The 18,412-nt window shown below is 35.8% G+C and overlaps 1 protein-coding gene across 2 annotated transcripts in view; it reads right to left on the bottom strand.

The window, feature by feature from the left end:
- Positions 1-9,930: 9,930 nt before the first annotated feature.
- The window catches only part of Strip (striatin interacting protein), a 165,787-nt gene continuing 157,305 nt past the window's right edge, over positions 9,931-18,412 (bottom strand). For both annotated transcript variants that reach the window (XM_083117463.1, XM_083117464.1), the window contains one exon: positions 9,931-11,376. The gene's annotated coding sequence lies outside the window, so the exon portion shown is untranslated. The remainder of the gene's footprint in view (positions 11,377-18,412) is intronic.

Here is an 18,412-nt window from a genome sequence, read left to right on the forward strand (position 1 = left end):
GTCAATCAATGGGATGTGTATTTACAGTCAAACCCTGATTTTACGTTTTTCAGGGGCCTGTAAATAAAAAAAATGTAAAATGCGGGAAACGTAAAAAGCAGGGAAGCATAAGGGAGGGGTGAAACTCAAGTGTCAGTAAGAAAGGACTACACAATCGAATTTTTAGGGGGTATATTGTGTCAAAAATTATTTAACAATGGGAAGAGGTATGATAATAAATTTCTAAGGGAAAAAAACAAGACGTGCTGTGAAAGTCAATGATGAATTAACGGGGCCCACTTTCGAGGGTAGGGACTGTGGATGACTGCTTCTAACTGCTGTCTATTTATTTACAAAAATGAACCCAACAGGCTAATGTTCAGATAGAGAGTTCATGTTACAGGTTATCATACATGTTTCAGTGAGCGTTATTTTGAGTGTTTTCATTACATTGTTTTTAAATTGCATATATGGATGGCATACAGAACAAATCAATATTTTTGTTACACTTTTCTAAGGCATTGTAGAGGACACTCATTCTAAAGATAGGAGATTTTTTGACAATGTTTGTTCGCTCTCTCTTCACAAAAAATGTTTGATGATTGGGTTGCATCTTGTTGTTAGGAACGCGTAATTTAAATTGTGAGATCCAAAGAGGAGAGCGAAATTTCCCATTAAATATTTTCCAGAGCAGCAGTCCTTCGATCGTCAAGCCTGTGTATTCAGAGCTCATCAATTAGATTATTGTACGAATCAAATCTGGGATAAATACCTTCAAGATTGTACTTCATGTAACGTATCATTTTCGATTGTACTCACTCTATTTTTGTAGTCTGTACTATACTGTCAGTGTTCCCTGTAACCGACTGAATTCAAATTTTGAGCATACTAAAGAGTAATATACCTTAAGGGTTTGGGTGTCTCGAAAGCCTCTGCCCATTCTAATAATGAACCCGATAAGTTTGTAAGCGTAGCTTATTACTTTGTTAATATGGTGAGTGAAAGTTAGCTTAGAGTCAAAATAAATTCCTACGTCCTTTGCCATATAAATATATTAATAACTTATGTTTTGCGAGTATATATGTTGCTCCTGCGATGTTTTGGGATGCAACTGCTCCCTTCCTCAGGCTGTTCACGTTGAGGTTATATATAATTCATAAACACGTCGACCTCTCCAAGATTGCAATTGCAGCACACGCGGGCCACGGCTATTCAGTTTTAAAGTTTTAACATTCCAAGGAGCAGTTTCTAATCGGGGAAACAGCATGGTATTATGACGTGCACCTGTAATGGGTTTTAGATTTTTATTGTTTTTTAACCACACACCTTTTACCAATCCCATACCCTGTACCTATGGGGAGGTCGACGTGGTTATGAATTATATATAACCTAAACGTGAACAGCCTGAGGAAGGGAGCAGATGCATCTCAAAACGTCACAGGAGCAACATAGATACTCGCAAAACGTAAGTTATTAATATATTTATACTACATTTGTGAGTAATTCGCACAACTTTCATCATGAAGGAGTCCTTTGCCATTTCAGAATTTTTTAGATTCGTATTATTAAGTTTATATTGAAAATTTAAGACCGTTCTTTGTTTAGAATAAGTAATGGAATAGCATTTTGCTGCACTCAAAGAAAGACACGTTGCATAAGCACCACCTACTCAATCTATCTATGTCTACGCCAAGGTCATCGACTTCCTTCTTTCCGGGAGATGTGGAGATGAGTGGGGTCCTCTGTTCCAAGATGTTGTTTCGGGGACTTGCTGAGGGTGGATTTGACTAAACACTGCCAGGGAATTTTAGTTCTTCCAGGGTATATGGTTTTCCATTTATAAGTAACTTGTTGTACTGTAATTTAGCATGCTGCCCACGAGCCTTTGCTTCAATAAGAAAAGGTTTTAGTTCCAAATGTACCAAGCGCGTTCTGCGTGTGAAGTCCTCTTGGATGAAGACCGGTGTATTTGGCTCTAAAACTGTTCATTAATATTTCCTCCCTCTTCTTGTAATATGAGAATTTTACAATAATTGACAGGGTTCTTCTGTTTGGTGTACTGAGAGGATGTGCTATGTCAATATCAAAGTCGTCAGTTTCGATACCCATCTCCGTCCATAAAAACTCCTCTGTTCTGGCCCAAGTCTCATCACTTTCCTCCCTTATGTTGTAAAGAATGAGGTTATTCCTTCTTGATTGGCCTTCCAGTTAGTCTATGGATTCCTCGTTCGTAGCACTTGTTGCTTAAGCCTGGCATTTTCTTCTCTCGTATCATAAAGTTCCTTTGTAAGTTTTGATATTTCACCCTTCAACATGGCTGTATCTTTCATCACTGCATTAAGTTTTTCATCCATGGAGTCCAGTTTGGCCATGACGTCCTTGATGGTGCAGGGGCCAGGATTCTCTTCCAAGCCACTCATCACTAACAACACCAGATTAATCATGACCACAAAAAGCAAACGCAGTTCCTTAGTGGGGAGCTGCCCTCTCGCTTGCCCAAATTGGGGCCTCCACCTGCCTCTCCATGCGCCTATAGCCAGGCACCACTGCACAAAATTGATCCCCATTCTGTTACACTTCACTGCACTCAGGAGCTCCTTGAAAACATGTCCGTTCAACTTGCCTCGAACAACCTATTAGGTTCAGTTATTGCATCTGATTGTGTGAGATTCCCTTTACTCTGTAAACTGGTAATTAGCTGCTATTTTTAGAAGTCGCAGTTAATTGGAGGGGGGGGATCATTTACAGCTGGGTGCCAAGCATCTTTGTATACTGTAATCAAAGTGTCCTGAAGACATGTATAATGGTTCAGATTCCACTTTGAGCTGCATATGTATCCAGTCCCGATCAGCCCAACAGTATGAAGTGAACAAAACAAGCTTTGTCAAACTTATGCATGTTTAGATGTCACAATAAATTATCAGTGACACGTGCAGGATTTTCGAAAGGGGGGATGGGGTTATGTATACTTTTTATAGTAATCAGTCCTCACTTTGCCACCTTTTCCTGCCTTTGATGTTCTTTTTTGTTTTAAGTAATACTGGCCAGAGGGTGGGGGAGCTCATGACCCCCATCAACACCCTTTGGCCAAGCCAATGATTGTTATTTACATCCATGTTAATCGATGATTTATTATTGGATTTAGAAGTCTTGCGGAGGGCAAACACCCCTTCCACAAAATAGTTTAACCGTAAATAACGTGTTTCCTTTTTTTCTCTATTTTTTTTGTCTTCCCGTCAACATTTAATATTGCGTGATTTATTTTCAGCATGTGAATCGTTCCGATAATAACCTGTGATTATATTATTCTTAGCATCATGTGCATTTCCTTCCTGCACTGCTCTGTTTGTTCAAGGTGTTTATCAGATGGAAGAACAAGAAGAAAAAATAGGTTGTCTTTTTTTTTTAACTCCTGGCTTTGTATCTGGTGCTGGTGTGTCCTATCGCCAAAGCAAAACAACCTTGGGAGGCGAGATTCAAAACAATGCTGCTGTTCTTTCCTTCAGAGTGGATGAGTCATAGCTCTGAAGCCTCAAGACAAAACATTGGCACCTGTTGGCAGCTGTCTGCTGCTCGCAAACACCCCTCAGACGGTGTGTAACAGTGGGGGGAAGGGAGACAAACAGGTGGTGGAGCGACACCAATGCAGTTGAACAAGTCTTATCAGGGCCAAGTTGTAGAAAGAAAGGAGGATGGAGAGGGGGGAGAAGGATCACTGATTTAGAAGCTCTCCCATGCTGTCATGTCAATGCTTTAGACATATGAGCAAATATATCCGATGCCAGGCATTAAAGAAAGCGAAAAGGGTTGAAACTTTCAATTACTGCATAGCTGTGCACAGTGGCAGATTAATGAGCTCCTGTAGGGAGAAGGGCTTTCTTTTTCTTTTCACTGGCAATACGCTATGTTTGTTGAATGTGCGTATTCAGGTTCAAAAGCAACAACGTAATTTTAGACATCAGAGGAAAAGGATACGGGATATTACTTATCGCCATTCTGTTAATTGGTTAAGATGTGTTGTGTAAGGGGCTCTCACTTCCACGCGAACAAGAAAATCGGGCAGAAATACTCGGCACTTTTCAGTAATTACAAGACTAGTGATGATACCATATGGGGCATGAGAACGCAAATGTCCCCCTCTCCCCCTCTGCAAATGAGAAAAGGTGAAGGTAGTTTCCCATGCACCATGCCGTGATATATATATATGAGTGAGTGAGTGAGAGAGTGAGAGAGTGAGAGAGTGAGAGAGAGAGAGAGAGAGAGAGAGAGAGAGAGAGAGAGAGAGAGAGAGAGAGGATATATATATGTGGGAGATGGTGTGATTGGCACCATGCTCCAGCTGTCTTTACCCCAAATATTCTTCGATTTTTACAATTTGAAGGTGATGTGATCAGCACCATGCTTGGGCAGCACCCTTGCTATTGTTAATTACGCATTTTAATGGCATTTAGACATGCACTAAATTTGGCTGCTCTCAGAAAATATTGTCGCATTCCTCTTTTATTCACCAATTTTTCTTGGCCCCCATCACTTTACAACATATTAGTTATAGGCCAGTCAACAAGGGATGATTTTGGGAAAGTTATGGTATACCCTGTATAACAGGTTCCGTATATTTGAAGGATTTTATTCTGGGCATTAAAAAACCTTTCTTTTTCAAATAAACAATTTAATTTATATCATTTAAAATATGAGCTTCATCAGAAAGTTTAAATGTATTCACAATTAAAGAAACATAGAACCATTTGAATAATGTGGCCAAATTTTACCAATAGTGATACACACGAACATACTTCATTGCAAAAGAAAGTTAAAACCAACCTCATTAATTTAATACTAATATATACACATACATACATGCATGCATGCAAGCCACACTCAAAACTACAATGGGACTCATTGGTGAAGTGAAATTACAAAGGAAGATAAATTATATCCACACAAAACAATATTGCCACAAATAATCATTGATCATCAATATTGTATAGTACAGATGTCATCATTAAACATTTCTAAATTGCCAAAGGCATTACAACAAAATATTTCAGAAATATATATTTGTACATTATACCAATTGTTATCCGATTTGACTGATTGATGTTTAGATTTTATTTATGATAGGTTTCATTAAGATTTGTTAATTAATCTCAATTCTAATGACTAGATCACAGAACAAGAATAATTATGTCTATTATTGTACAGTCATGACCTAAAGTTTTGTGATAATCACTGTAGATCTGAAGTAAGATCAAATTGAAAGACAACAGTACAAAAAGTGGAGGGTGTAATCCATAGGTTAGCTTTCATTTTTTTTAAAAAATCAAAATAAAACTTGCATTTCCATATGTATGCCATTACAAATCATGTTGTTCAGCCCTTACATGCTCCTGAAAAATAAGAATGTTGGAAAACTACTAAAAAAACAGACTCAAAATGTACAGAAATATATCTGCTGCAACAACAATGGAGTTGAACAAATGCATCTAATGTTCCATTTCAGTTGTATACATGATAATTACGAATTTTGCACCATGACAAACAGAAGATGATTAGAAGAAAATTAAACATACAAAAAATACATTATGAAAATAACAACAAAAAAAAATGTGAACATGATTAAAAAAAAAATGCTAAAATCCAGTTTTCATCATTCACACTTTTCACTAAGTTTAACTTTAATTCCACTAATTGTACTATTACTACTAAATTTTTGATTTCGACTTTGGTTATAATCCCTTCAACAAGTCTATTTGAAAGTAATTATGCAATCAAGTATTATTACCTATTATGCATTTTCCTTAGGCTACATGAATCACATATGTTCAGTCAGTCAATACCATCATTCATGCACTAGCAGCAAATCTTAAACACTTTGTGTTGTATAAATATACTACTTACAAAACATGCCAAAATACAGTCTGTACAAATGCTTGAGCCAAAGTACCTTGTGCATGCAGAAGTGGACTGTGTGTGTGTCCATGAATGTCAAGAGAAAATAATAAATTATGCCCATATGTGGTGTAACATATTTAAAGTCATAAAATTCATAATACAGTAATTCTTGATATTAAACAAAAGTTCAACATGATTCAAGGTAGACAATAAATTATTATGCTCCTTTCATATTTTCATACACTGCAAGAGGTTTTGTTTATATATATATTACATGGTAAAACTATGCTTTAGTATCACACATTTGTTGTGGTAATTTAACAAATGTAGATTGTGGTAATTTAACAAATGTAGATTTTTAGGTTGTCAAAGTTAAGTCTAGATTCTAACCTTGGTCAACATTAGGGAGGGGCCAATACTAAGAAATTAACGATAGAAATAGAGTTTAAAGTTGGGTCAAATTGATATCTGATGCTTGGTGACCACTATACTTTGTAAATATGAATATAGTAAAAAAATATAATCCTCTCAAAACACACACCTTAATTCAGAATAGCCACTCTAGGACCATGATGAAATTCAATTATAATTCCCAGCTTTCAAGGTGAACTTTCCAAAAATTCAAGGCTACAAGCAGATGTTTTCTCAATTTCAACCTTACGTATTACTGCCTCTCACCCCCCCACCCCTCTCCCCAAATATATTAACAATATAAAGGGTCTGTATGATTCCAATGTATCCAAAAAATGTAATTCACTTCAATTTATTTATCAATTTATGTATTTATCAGAGTCATGCATGGGATCAATCACTTTTGCTCGGCCATACTCGTTCAAGTCTCACATGCTCGAGCATGCTACGCTCTAGCATTTTACATTTGGTGGCAATAATTGTACACACATACATGTAAAATATCCATCCTGGCAGTTTCAGCCCATAGTCATCTATTTCATTTTCACATATCATTGGATTGGTAACTTAGACTAAACTACATTTTAACATGGAGATAATGACTATGTTTACTTAAGTTTCAATTTCACTGCATCTTTCAGTACATGATCGATATTTGAGGGCCCACAACAACAGACAAATTACAAGTATATGTGTACTACTGGGATTCGAGTGTACACTGCTTGTTTTGTTTTATCTGTTCATGTATTATTCGCTCAAGTGAAGAGGCTGTCTGTATGCTATCTAGCATCGCCCATGCGAACTATTTGGTGCTCGAGCGAAAAGCACTCATTGCAGCACTCTGATATATACATATATATATATATATTAAATTTAAGGTGCACAGTTTACATTTGCCATTTCACATTCTCAGATTAGAAATACACTTACAAACACAAGCCACAAATGTTATGGGATGTAGTAATCTACAAAAAAAAATATTAATTGTATAAGAAATTCAAATTTATGTACTCAAGTACAAAGTATCTTTCAATAATCTTTCATCTGTCTGCAAAGGACATTAACAAAGCAAACGGATTGAAATAATTCTGTTTTATTTTCCACACAGCTTTCTTTTATTTTCCTTCCTCAATAAAAATAAAAGCTAAACTGTGAAAAACTTGCCCTCGGGACATTAATATAAATATGTATAAATTCAATGGGATTTGGATTTTTTCAGTTGCCATTTTTCAAGTGTACAAAGAAAAATTCAAACAGAATTCACACATAATTTGCAGAGAGAATAATTCACAATTCCCAGAATTCAAGAAATTCCCGGTGAGCTGCCACCCTGTAATTGCATTTTTCATGTATACAAAATCACAAAATAATGTAAATCTGGTATAATATGATACTTCTGTAGTTTCTTCCTAAAATAGTCTGCTTAAAGAGCAAAAAATACTGCAAAAATTTGCAGTTGTACAAATTATTGTTGTCTCTTTTGAGTACTTAACTGAAGGAGGGAAGTTTGTGTTTTACTGAGATTAATTTTCCATTTTTTTTACTTAGTAAGAAAATAATAAAGCACAGGAAGGATGCACAATTGTTTCTGCATTCAGTATCGAATAAACAAAAAAAATTAATTAAAAATAATACTGAAAAGTGATAAATGAAATAAGAATCCAGTTGCCTACTAATAGCACAAAAATCAGGCATTCTTTTCTATTTTGGTTATTTTAAGTTACATTTCTACATCTTGGGTTTATTGAAATGAAGATGAATTATGAAGTGATGAAATGGATGATGGGCAAAAAAGCAGAATTTAAAGCTAGGGCTTTGTAGTACATTACACTGTTATGGAGGTCAGCAGCTAATCACATATGAAATGACAAATATGCAGTGCAGAACCTGAAAAATACACTCACTTCCTTGGCTAATACAGGGTGGAAAGTAACTTCCTATTGAAAAATACTTGTAACGTTTGTCAACAGCACCACATTTGTACAAATAACATTTACTGTGATCCCTGAAGTAGTTGAATTTAATGGCTAATTTGTGCTTTCTCCTCACAGTAACAAGAGGAGCCCATAATGGCCTGATGCTTGACACTGCATGAGCATTCACAGCTGGCATCTCGTTACGAAAAGTGGCAGTCCATGGTACAAGTGCAGAGATGGTGGCAGGATGTTCATGGACCTCGTGCTTCAGTGGATGCCAAGACCATCAGAAACTGCAATTTCAAGCTGATGACTATGGGATCTGTGGTACATATTTGCAGGTGGTGTGAAGTCCCATAGTCATCTGCTTGGAATGGCAGTTCTGATGGTAAATATTTTCAAAAGGGAGATACTTTCCAGCCACCCTGTACATGCAACCAAAAATAAATGTTCTTAAGAGTTTGCTTCCTAAGAAACTGTAAATTTAAATTTGTATACATGATTTTTAATTAACTACTAATTATAAGCAAAAGATGCACACACAAGAAAAACATTCCCATCGAACTTTCATGAATACAAAGCTATCCAAGGCAGACCAATTACTACTGATATGCAGTACGGAAACTATAATTCTGTTTGTCTGATGCAATTATTATTCGAATTCATTTGAATTTTTCTCATTTTGTCTCTTTACTGCCACTTTTGGTGAATTGTAAAGATGAGGATGAACTTGGTGAATGTCTCAAGAAGTCCACATTATGCTCAGATAGGCTAATCGGTACTGGGTCTACAGTTTAAAGTGGGATCCAAACCACTGTGCAATGTGAGGTCAGTGGTGTATGCTTTCCTTTTTCTATTGAAGAATTCTGCATTAGGTGTTGTGAAAAAATCCAGTGTGTAATAGCAATTCTTCAAGGACAGTAATTTAACATTACAATGTACACAATAACATCTTTCGTAAGAAATGTGAAACAAAGTTTCTGTTGCATTTTTAACCACTCGTGAATATGATGTAAATTCTTCTGATGCAATGAGAGTTTAATCTAATAAAATTACCAACTTAAACACTCATAATCAACATGAACTAACCTGCACCTGTCTCATTGAAACTCACTCTTCCACCCTACCTGCAAATTCGGCAGAAGCTAGGGCGTAAAGTTTTACTTGTGCTCATACTGTATTTGTTTGACCTGTGGCAAAGTACAGTAGGTGAAACATGACTTACATAGCTAGTACCTATTTCTGTGCCAACAATCTTACTAGGGGCATGCATATTTAGTTTTTGACGAAAAAACGAAATGTGAAAAAACACATTGTAGTGTTAATTTTTCATGTTTTTGAAAGGTGTGAGGTGCATTTTGTGACCATGTTTTGTCACGAAATAATGCGAAATGAACTGCAAAAAGCGAAATTAACTCTTAAACACAAAATTTAGGGTTTATTCACCGACGCGACACCTTCTGAGGTCTGAATTATCCTGAGAGTTATGCAATTCCCGGAAAATTGATTAATTCTGCTGTTAATATTCGAGATGCACAAATGGACTCCATTACACAGAAATAAACGTAATACTCTGATAACTACATAAATGTGCTATTAGAAGTGAAATGTTAATTCTGTGGAATAAGTGTAGTTTTTAAATCAAATTTAGGATTATATTCACAATTTTAAAACCAATATGTCTTTTTATATACCACTTTTCATCCATTTTTTCACCGCTATAAAACCGATATTTTATTTTATTTACCGCTTTTGAACCTGAAATTGACTCCGTTTTTGTACCGAAATTTTGCTTTTTTATTTACCAAAAATATGTGCCTCTAAATCTTACATTTTGCTCATCAAAATGTGATGGTGTAATGAACTATCAAACAATATCACGAAAGAACAAATACAGCATAAAAACAAACTTCTCTTTCATTTCATGTACACTATTTCACTTATGCAAGCACACTGTTTATTATTCATTGCTTACTTCTTTTACATTTGTCTTATCATAAACCAACATTTGTCATTAGCATCATGATTTACAGAACTAGAAATTACATCATACAATGACACACCATAAAGAAAACTAACTAAAACATTTCCAGCAAAACATTAAAGATAAAACTGCTAGATTATCTATTATTTCTGTGGGTAGGAAAATCAGAACTATATAATGACATGCAAAATATGAGAGTGATAGACATTCAGAACTATCTCAATTATTATTCAAAATTATAATTTTACCTTCCATAACTGCATATTGGCAGTTATAATACTAAAAATAGAAGGCACCGGTGTAAAAAAGAAAAATAACATTTTACTTTGCAGACATAAACTATTGCTCCTATGCTGCTGTGAAGAACAATTCACAAGTTACAATTAATATAAATAACTTTTGTGATCTCATTACATATTTACTAGTACAGCTTGTTTTCCTAAATTTTGTAAATTCTAAATTATATGGCTATAAAAACTCATTTACATGTAAACAATGTGTAAGCAGTCTATTAAACAACTTTAAGAATTATTCACACACACAGAGTGGAGCCATGACTTTACATTTATCAGGGGGACATCATGAAAAGCGTAAAATAAAGGAACATTTTATATTATGCTCTACTGGGACCATAAGGATTGAATGTATAATCCACAGAGGTGTACAAATTCAAGAATGTAAAATCAAGGTTCAACTGTGTGTGTCTATATGAATATGAAACCGATGATTTCTTCTTGTTAACTTAAAATTTTTGTACAATGTCATTGATACTAAATAGAGTATATTATGGCAAATAAATATGATCACAGAGAAAAACATTGTAAAAATATATTGATTTTTTTTAATTCCACGACTACAAATAGTCTGGCAATAAAATTAAAGACTGAGTATAGGGATTCTTGTTCCAGAGTCATTTCATGTATGAAATGTAGTTCTATGTGTAAACATAAACAACACCACTTTAAAAAAATAATACTTTCATTGTAAGTATTTCTTGAAAAGTAACCAATTAGAAAGTACTATTTAAAATTCCACTACACAATACTTTACAAATTCATATTTACATTTTTAAAATATATTTGCTATATACAGAGAACTTCTTACGCATCTCCGGCATTAATTCTTTCCACAACTTTACTTCTAACACACTGTTGTCAAATTCAGCATTACATATTCTTGTGATGGAAGGAAAACCTGAAACAATATAAAATAAGTAAGTCAAAAATACAAATAATATACTTTAAAACACAATTAAATCAATCATAATCAAACAATTTAAACTACTTTCTTTTCCCTCCAATCTTGTTTCTTTATGGATGCATAAGAGAAAAAAATGTCATAACTACTGACAATGCATTTATCAGCAACTACATTCACATCACTCACATGAAAGAAGTCATTGTTATTTTTCCACCATTAACCTGAAGTTGGGAATGGCCAGATGGAAGTAGGACCATTATATAGGGTGGCCACTCTAGGACCATGATAAAATTCAAGAATAATTCCCAGTTTTCAAGGCAAACTTTAAAAATATTGAAGGGTACAAGCAGATGATTTCTCTATTTCAACCTTACATATTAAAGCCTCTTGCCACCCACCCACCAATACAGTATATTAACAATACTAAGGGTCTGTGTGATTCCAATGTATCCAAAAATTCTGATCCAATTCAATTAAACAGTATATATACATATTTAAAATATTTATGGTGGAGAGTTTACATTTGCGACTTCACATACTCAGACTCGAAATACATTTACAAACACAAATCACAATTGTTATGGGATATACTAATCTACAAAGAAATTGTTAATTATATAAGAACTACAAACTCAAATTTACTTAATCAAATTGAAGATATCTTATCTTGCAATAAACTTCCATCTGTCAGATAGATTCTTCATTCTGTTGTACATGCAGCTTTCTTTTCCTTCCTTGATAAAAATAAAAGCTAAACTGCGAAAAACTTGCCTCAGGACATGCCATTCATAAATATGTACAAACTCAATGTGATTTGGATTAATAGTTGCAATATTTCAAGTCTACAGAGAAAATTCACGCAGAATTCCTAGTCAATAATTCATGTGTAATTCCCTGAATTCCTGATGAGTAGCCACCCTGTTATAGTTGGGCGACAAGCAGGGTGGATAGAAATCATGATTTTTATTATTTAAAATAATAATAATAATAATAATTTGGTGATATTTTTATTTAAATCAATTTTTTTATTATTAAAATTGCTTGCATGGTTTTTGGCACCATGCATATAGTCACTAGGGGGGGGGGGGCGCATGGGGGTAAATGCCCAGCCCCATGGTTCCTGCGTAAGGGATGATATTTTGGTAACAATGAGCCAGTCTTTGAAGTGTGCCATTACTATACCGCGTTTGTTACAACCTGTCCCCTTTCCCGCGCTAGGGAGCGCTCGACAGTTTCGGTGCCAATGACAAACGAGGAAAAAATCGTCTGCTGGGCAGCGAGGAGCGAATGGAAGCCAGAAGTGAGGCGCTTACGTAGACGCTGTTGCGACGTTGCGTATTTTAATTGGCTGCCTGGCTTTGACTTTCCCCAGCACAGAGAAAAGCCAGGGAGCAACTAGCGCGGGAACCGGGACAGGTTGTAACAAACGCGGTATACTAAGATGAAGGTTGCAGATAGGGTGCTATGAGATGGATTTTGAAGCCCTCAAGGAATAATTGTTAGAGGTACATAGATGATTCCTGACTCAATAATATTTTGAAGGTCTTTGTACTAAACGAATAAAATGGTTTTCCAGAATGACAAAGAATATGATTGATATTTTACTGCATGAATGACAGTTCTGATAACCAAATTGTGTGTGAATGTTTCTGGCATGTACTCAGTGTTGCCATCTCAGAGACTTAATTCTTTCCTTGTAGGTATGGGGTGTTACGCCTACTGAAATCAAGTGTAATATACATAACAAAACTATTAACATTACCTGCCAATTCGCATTTGAAATTGTGAGTTCTTATTTGTAAAGTGCGGCAATCACTTGGAGCAATTTATTATTTATTCTTAGACATGAATGAAGATATGTATATGCGATAGTATTCAAAAAAGCTTACGAGCTTCTCCTCTATCTCTTTGCAGACACAGTGCCTTGAACAAACACTTGCAAAAACTGAATTTGAAGACCACATGCCCCATAAATCAGCCTACACCCCCCCCCCCAGAACATTTTCTACCATGTAAAGAACAAGATCAGGTGTTGTTAATATTAGACGGACATTAATCTCATTACAATAGCATGAACTTCTTGATTATGCTTTAGAAAATGTAATTTTGCTGTCTACCGAGCCATACTACACATTGTTTTCAGTCACTGGATCCGAAGTTTCTTCAAGACTCTAAAGACAGTATTATTTGACTACAATTTGTTGGATTCGGTCAAATCCTGGTGGTTCACTAACTCGCCTGCAGTTTGGTGGGTTGCTGTGTCAAGCATGATCTAAAGCTGCAACCCTGGGTGATGGGTCAACTGGATTTCGAGCTTGAGGAGTTTATCCTTTCAATTCGGCCAGCATTTTTAGTCATGCTATCATTATAAATGAAGGTTCAGTGAAAGGTTCAGCAGGTGATGAGTGTAATGGACCCATAGACGTGGCTCACTCTCAATTGACACCAGCTACAACACTTAGTGTTAGTAAACCTGAAGGTTGAGGAGATCCCTGCAGTTCGACTGGAACTCCTTCGAGTGATGCAAAAGATCTCTGAGAGACAAGGAAACAAACATGTACCTTTGAAGAAATATTACCTGTTCCTACTGTATCTGTTCCAACTACTATTTCCAAACAGAAACGACAAGTCCAACTACTAACTGATGTGGATATTCATTCAAGAAGGATTAGGCCTGTTTCTAGTATTCAAAAAGCTTGAGGTACCAATAGATCCAAGGTTGTTAACAAACCTTCTCACCAGCAAGGATTAAAGAGTAAACAACAAAGAAGTAAAGTAAAAGAATGTTCAAGTTGTACATTGCATTGTACTGGGCATTTTGCCTTTTATTGAGTGGGCATCTTACCCGGAAAATGGAGTGATTTGCCCAAAATGATGATGTTCTGTTTATTTGTCTATAGTTCTTTTGCTATGAAACTTAAGATGACATAAGATGAAGGCAAATAATAATGAAACATGTAGTTGTAATTTGATATATTTATCTTTGGAATAACTCTATATTTAGCGATGATAATGAACAAACTTTAAAAAATATGGGCATATTCCCCAGAGTGACTATATATATATATATAGGCATACATAACAGGCACGCATGCCACTATACCCTCTGGACTCAACCTAGCCAACCAGTAACCCTTTCCTCTCCTCCCCAAAATTACCCACCCACCTTACAGTAAACACTGGTGAAAGTACTTCTCGTCATCTATCAACTGTTTCTGGCAACACTGATCATAGAGACGCTACGGTCAGTATTCTGTGCCTCTACTCTTCGTAACGCCGATCTTTCTTCTTCAACTTGAAAATGCGACATAGATCGCGAAATATAGAATAATTTCTCTTCGTGTGGTAAGTGTTTACGGTCTCCTTCATCATTAGTGTGTGTGTGTGTGTGTGTGTGTGTGTGTGTGTGTGTGTATATATATATATATATATATATATATATATATATTGGATAAAAGCAAGGAGGGTCAAAAGGGCTAAGTAAAAATCAAAGAAGGTAAAAGGAAACACTCACCGGACAGTAGAAAAATTCAAAATTTTCGCTAATTTCATAACATCATCGGTGTGAGGAGAAAGAGACGGAACCAGAAGTGTAAAGTGTGTGTGTGTCTATATATATATATATATATATATATTATAGAAAGGCTTTCTCTAGTAAATGGCCTTGTAAAATATTTGAAGTTTGATTAAATCATATAAAAAATTACATGTAAATATACATTTTTCTGTTTCTGATACTGCATACATGAACATACTGTGGAAATGTTTGTTGAGTGTGTTAATGAAACTATAATAATTTCAGTAATTTTTCTTCCAGTGAAAATAAAACATTCTGGATGTACTCTATAATTGTAATTTAAAATATTTCTGTAGTCTTCGTAGCAGAAGTTTGGAAATTTTTGTAATAGTTTGCAAAATATCAGCTGCCATCTCTATTTACAGTTTAATGTTAATGACACTATTTACGGTTCAACATGATTAGTATTTTCTACATTTTTCTACACAAAATGTTTGCTATTCTTGTCCATAAAAATTATTGAATTTTACATCAAGATAAATGTAAGTGCGTTTAATTGAAAAGTTACATTTCATTTCATATGAGCTTCACACCATCAGTACATGCGTATTTTGTATCCTTTCTTTTCCTATCTTAGATCCTAATAAACACCATCAAAAGATTCCGAGGATAATGTTAAAAGTGATTCTGATATCTACAAAATCCTTATGTACATTATTCTATAAATTATTTATTTAAAGTGATATAAATCAGTGTTGTTTTTTAAATCACCCGATTTAAATCTTGATTTAATGATTTAAATCAATCCACCTTGGTGACGTTGATCTCAACAAAGATTTGATTCTGATAATTCTGTGAATGTTAGTGACAATGTTTTTGTTCTTCTCTTGTTTTCAGGTGAACAAATTTCCTTTGGCCAGTTTATTTGTTGTCAAATCACACATCGTTGTAGGTTTGATCCCCACCACTGACATTTATTTTATATCAAATGTTATTAGCAATGATACAGTTATTAAGTCAATTGAATTGCTAGATACAATGTACAGAAATAAGTAATTATAATAATTAATAATTTTACATTCATGGAATATAAGTTTTCAAAATTTACAGAAATTATTTTATTATGAATTTACTCCAAACTTTGTAATTGAAATAATTCTTGTTCCAGAGGTCTACAGTTAACTGCTCCACAGATACTGATGATTGCAATAGCCACTTAATTTACTCATACAATCATCATTGACTTACTTTATTGAGTATAGTGTGAGGTTATTAGATTTATATTGGAATATTTGACCAGCGATCCGAGAGCTCTCAAGTTTTCTGTGCATGACCGAAGTAGCAGAGTCCAGTCATAAATTGGGGGAGTTTGCGGAGCCGCTTCTCTGAAGCACGAGTGTCACATGGGGAAAGGGAGCTATGTTGGCAACTGGATAATATTGACACATAAGTTATTGGAAGTGCTCTGGCCATGGGGCAGCGTGTTTGCAACAAAATGCGGAAAGACTTGGAAGTTTGTTTGTTTGTGTGTGCGTGTGTGTGTGTGTGTGTGTAGTGTGTTTATGCGGAGTTCTGTATGTGCTCTTGTAATGATGGAGGCAGGACTGTCACAACATTCTGGTGTTAAACCACTATGCAGGGAGTGCAAACAGATGGTGCACAATGTGCTTGCATTCTGCAACAAAGAAGCATTAGAATGACACCCACTGATTCCAATTTCACAGGCTACAAAACGTGTGAGTGCAATTGCGGGCGTATCAGAGGCGACTGTGAAGAGAATTCGCAGTGAAGCAAATGACGAAGATAACCTGCAATTTCGATCACTCCTAAACGCCAGAGAAAGAGCGTTATTGAGAATTTCGCTTTGGATGATTTTGAGATTGCCATAATAAGAAGAGATGTACATGAAATTTACGTAGTCGAGAAAACTGTGCCAACCATTCGTAAATTGCTTTTTGTGTTGAACAAATGCATTGGGTTTCGTTGGAAACGTGAAACCTTAAGGAAAATTCTCCACGAGATCGGTTTTTGTTTCAAAAGGTTACAGAACAAAAGAAAGTTTATCATGGAATGAAATGACATGGTTTTAGCTAGAACCCTGTATTTGAGAATAATACAACGTTACAGGGAAGAAAATAGGCCTTTTGTGTTTGTGGACGAAACATGGATAGACAGCAACCTTACATTTGAAAAATGTTGGCAAAGTAAAGACAAATGTGGAGTGGTTCAAACCGGTAATGCCTCACGGCGCATAATTGTTTTGTGTGCGGGGGGAGAAATGGGTTTCATAGCAAATTCAAATTTATTACTGAGAAACTAGTACTCACTTTATCCGTGAAAGTGTTTTCTTTCCTCTTCCATCTGACAAAATGAACCAGTTTGTAATTATGCATATGGATGATTATGCAAAGAAAGTAAAAGACAAACTAAACAGTGACTCGTACAGTGTCATCACAAAGGACCCCACAGACAGCGACAATAGAATTGTGAAAAATGCAGTGAAATCTAGTGTCATACTCAGTGAATGAGACCACAAATCCCTTCTCAACACCCACCCTTCACCTGCCCTTGCCTATGGCATTCCCAAGTCTCATAAACCTGGAATTCATATGCACCTTATAATAGCTGGCTTCAATCACCCCACAGTCCACCTAACAAACTGGCTAAAAAACAAAATATCTCAGTTCAACCACAAACTAACATGTGTGTTCCGTAACAGTGCCGATGCTAAAAATCTGGTGACGTCAATAGTGCACGCTGACAGCACAAAATTAGCCAGCATTGACATAGTAGATATGTACAATTCAATCCCCATAGACTTAGCTCTGCATTCAGTTGAAAGTTGGTTGACAACGAACAGAATCCTTGCTCTAGAGGTACAAGAGACAACCAGGCTGTTGGAAGTTTGTCTAAAACACAACTACTTTCAGTTTGAGGATAAATTCTACAATCCATCCAAGGGCCTTGCAATGGGCAATCTGCTATCAGCTCCTTTAGCCAACATTGTCATGCACCTGGCTGAAAAAGAGATACTCCACACTCCAGAACTACAATACATCCGATATGGAAGGAACGCGGAAGATACAATAGTTGTATACAAAAATGCAGAACAACTCAACCTTCTAGTGAACAAGTTAAATAGCATCCACCCCAGGCTCAACTTCACCGTAGAGCAAATCAAACATGGTAAGATCAACTTCCTGGACATCACCATCAGCAGTGCACTTAACAAATTCACAACCACTGTCTGCAGAAAACCGGATGCAGACAACCAGTACATACACGCTCTCTCTAGCCATCCCCCCCAAACAAAAAGCTAATGTGTGGCTGAACTTTTATCGAAGAGCCTTCTCTTACTGTTGCAGAGAAGAGGATCTACGAGAGAGATAGCCACCATCACTGAAATAGCCCTGAAACATGGCTACACAGAAGCACAACTTTCCACTTGGTGCAGTAAAGCGGAAATACAGGTCAGGCACCCTAACCAGCCACAATCAATCCATCCACAATCAA

This window comes from Lepisma saccharinum, chromosome 2, assembly GCF_977018435.1.
Source record: "Lepisma saccharinum chromosome 2, izLepSacc3.1, whole genome shotgun sequence".
In the NCBI taxonomy this organism is placed as follows: Eukaryota; Metazoa; Arthropoda; class Insecta; order Zygentoma; family Lepismatidae; genus Lepisma; species Lepisma saccharinum.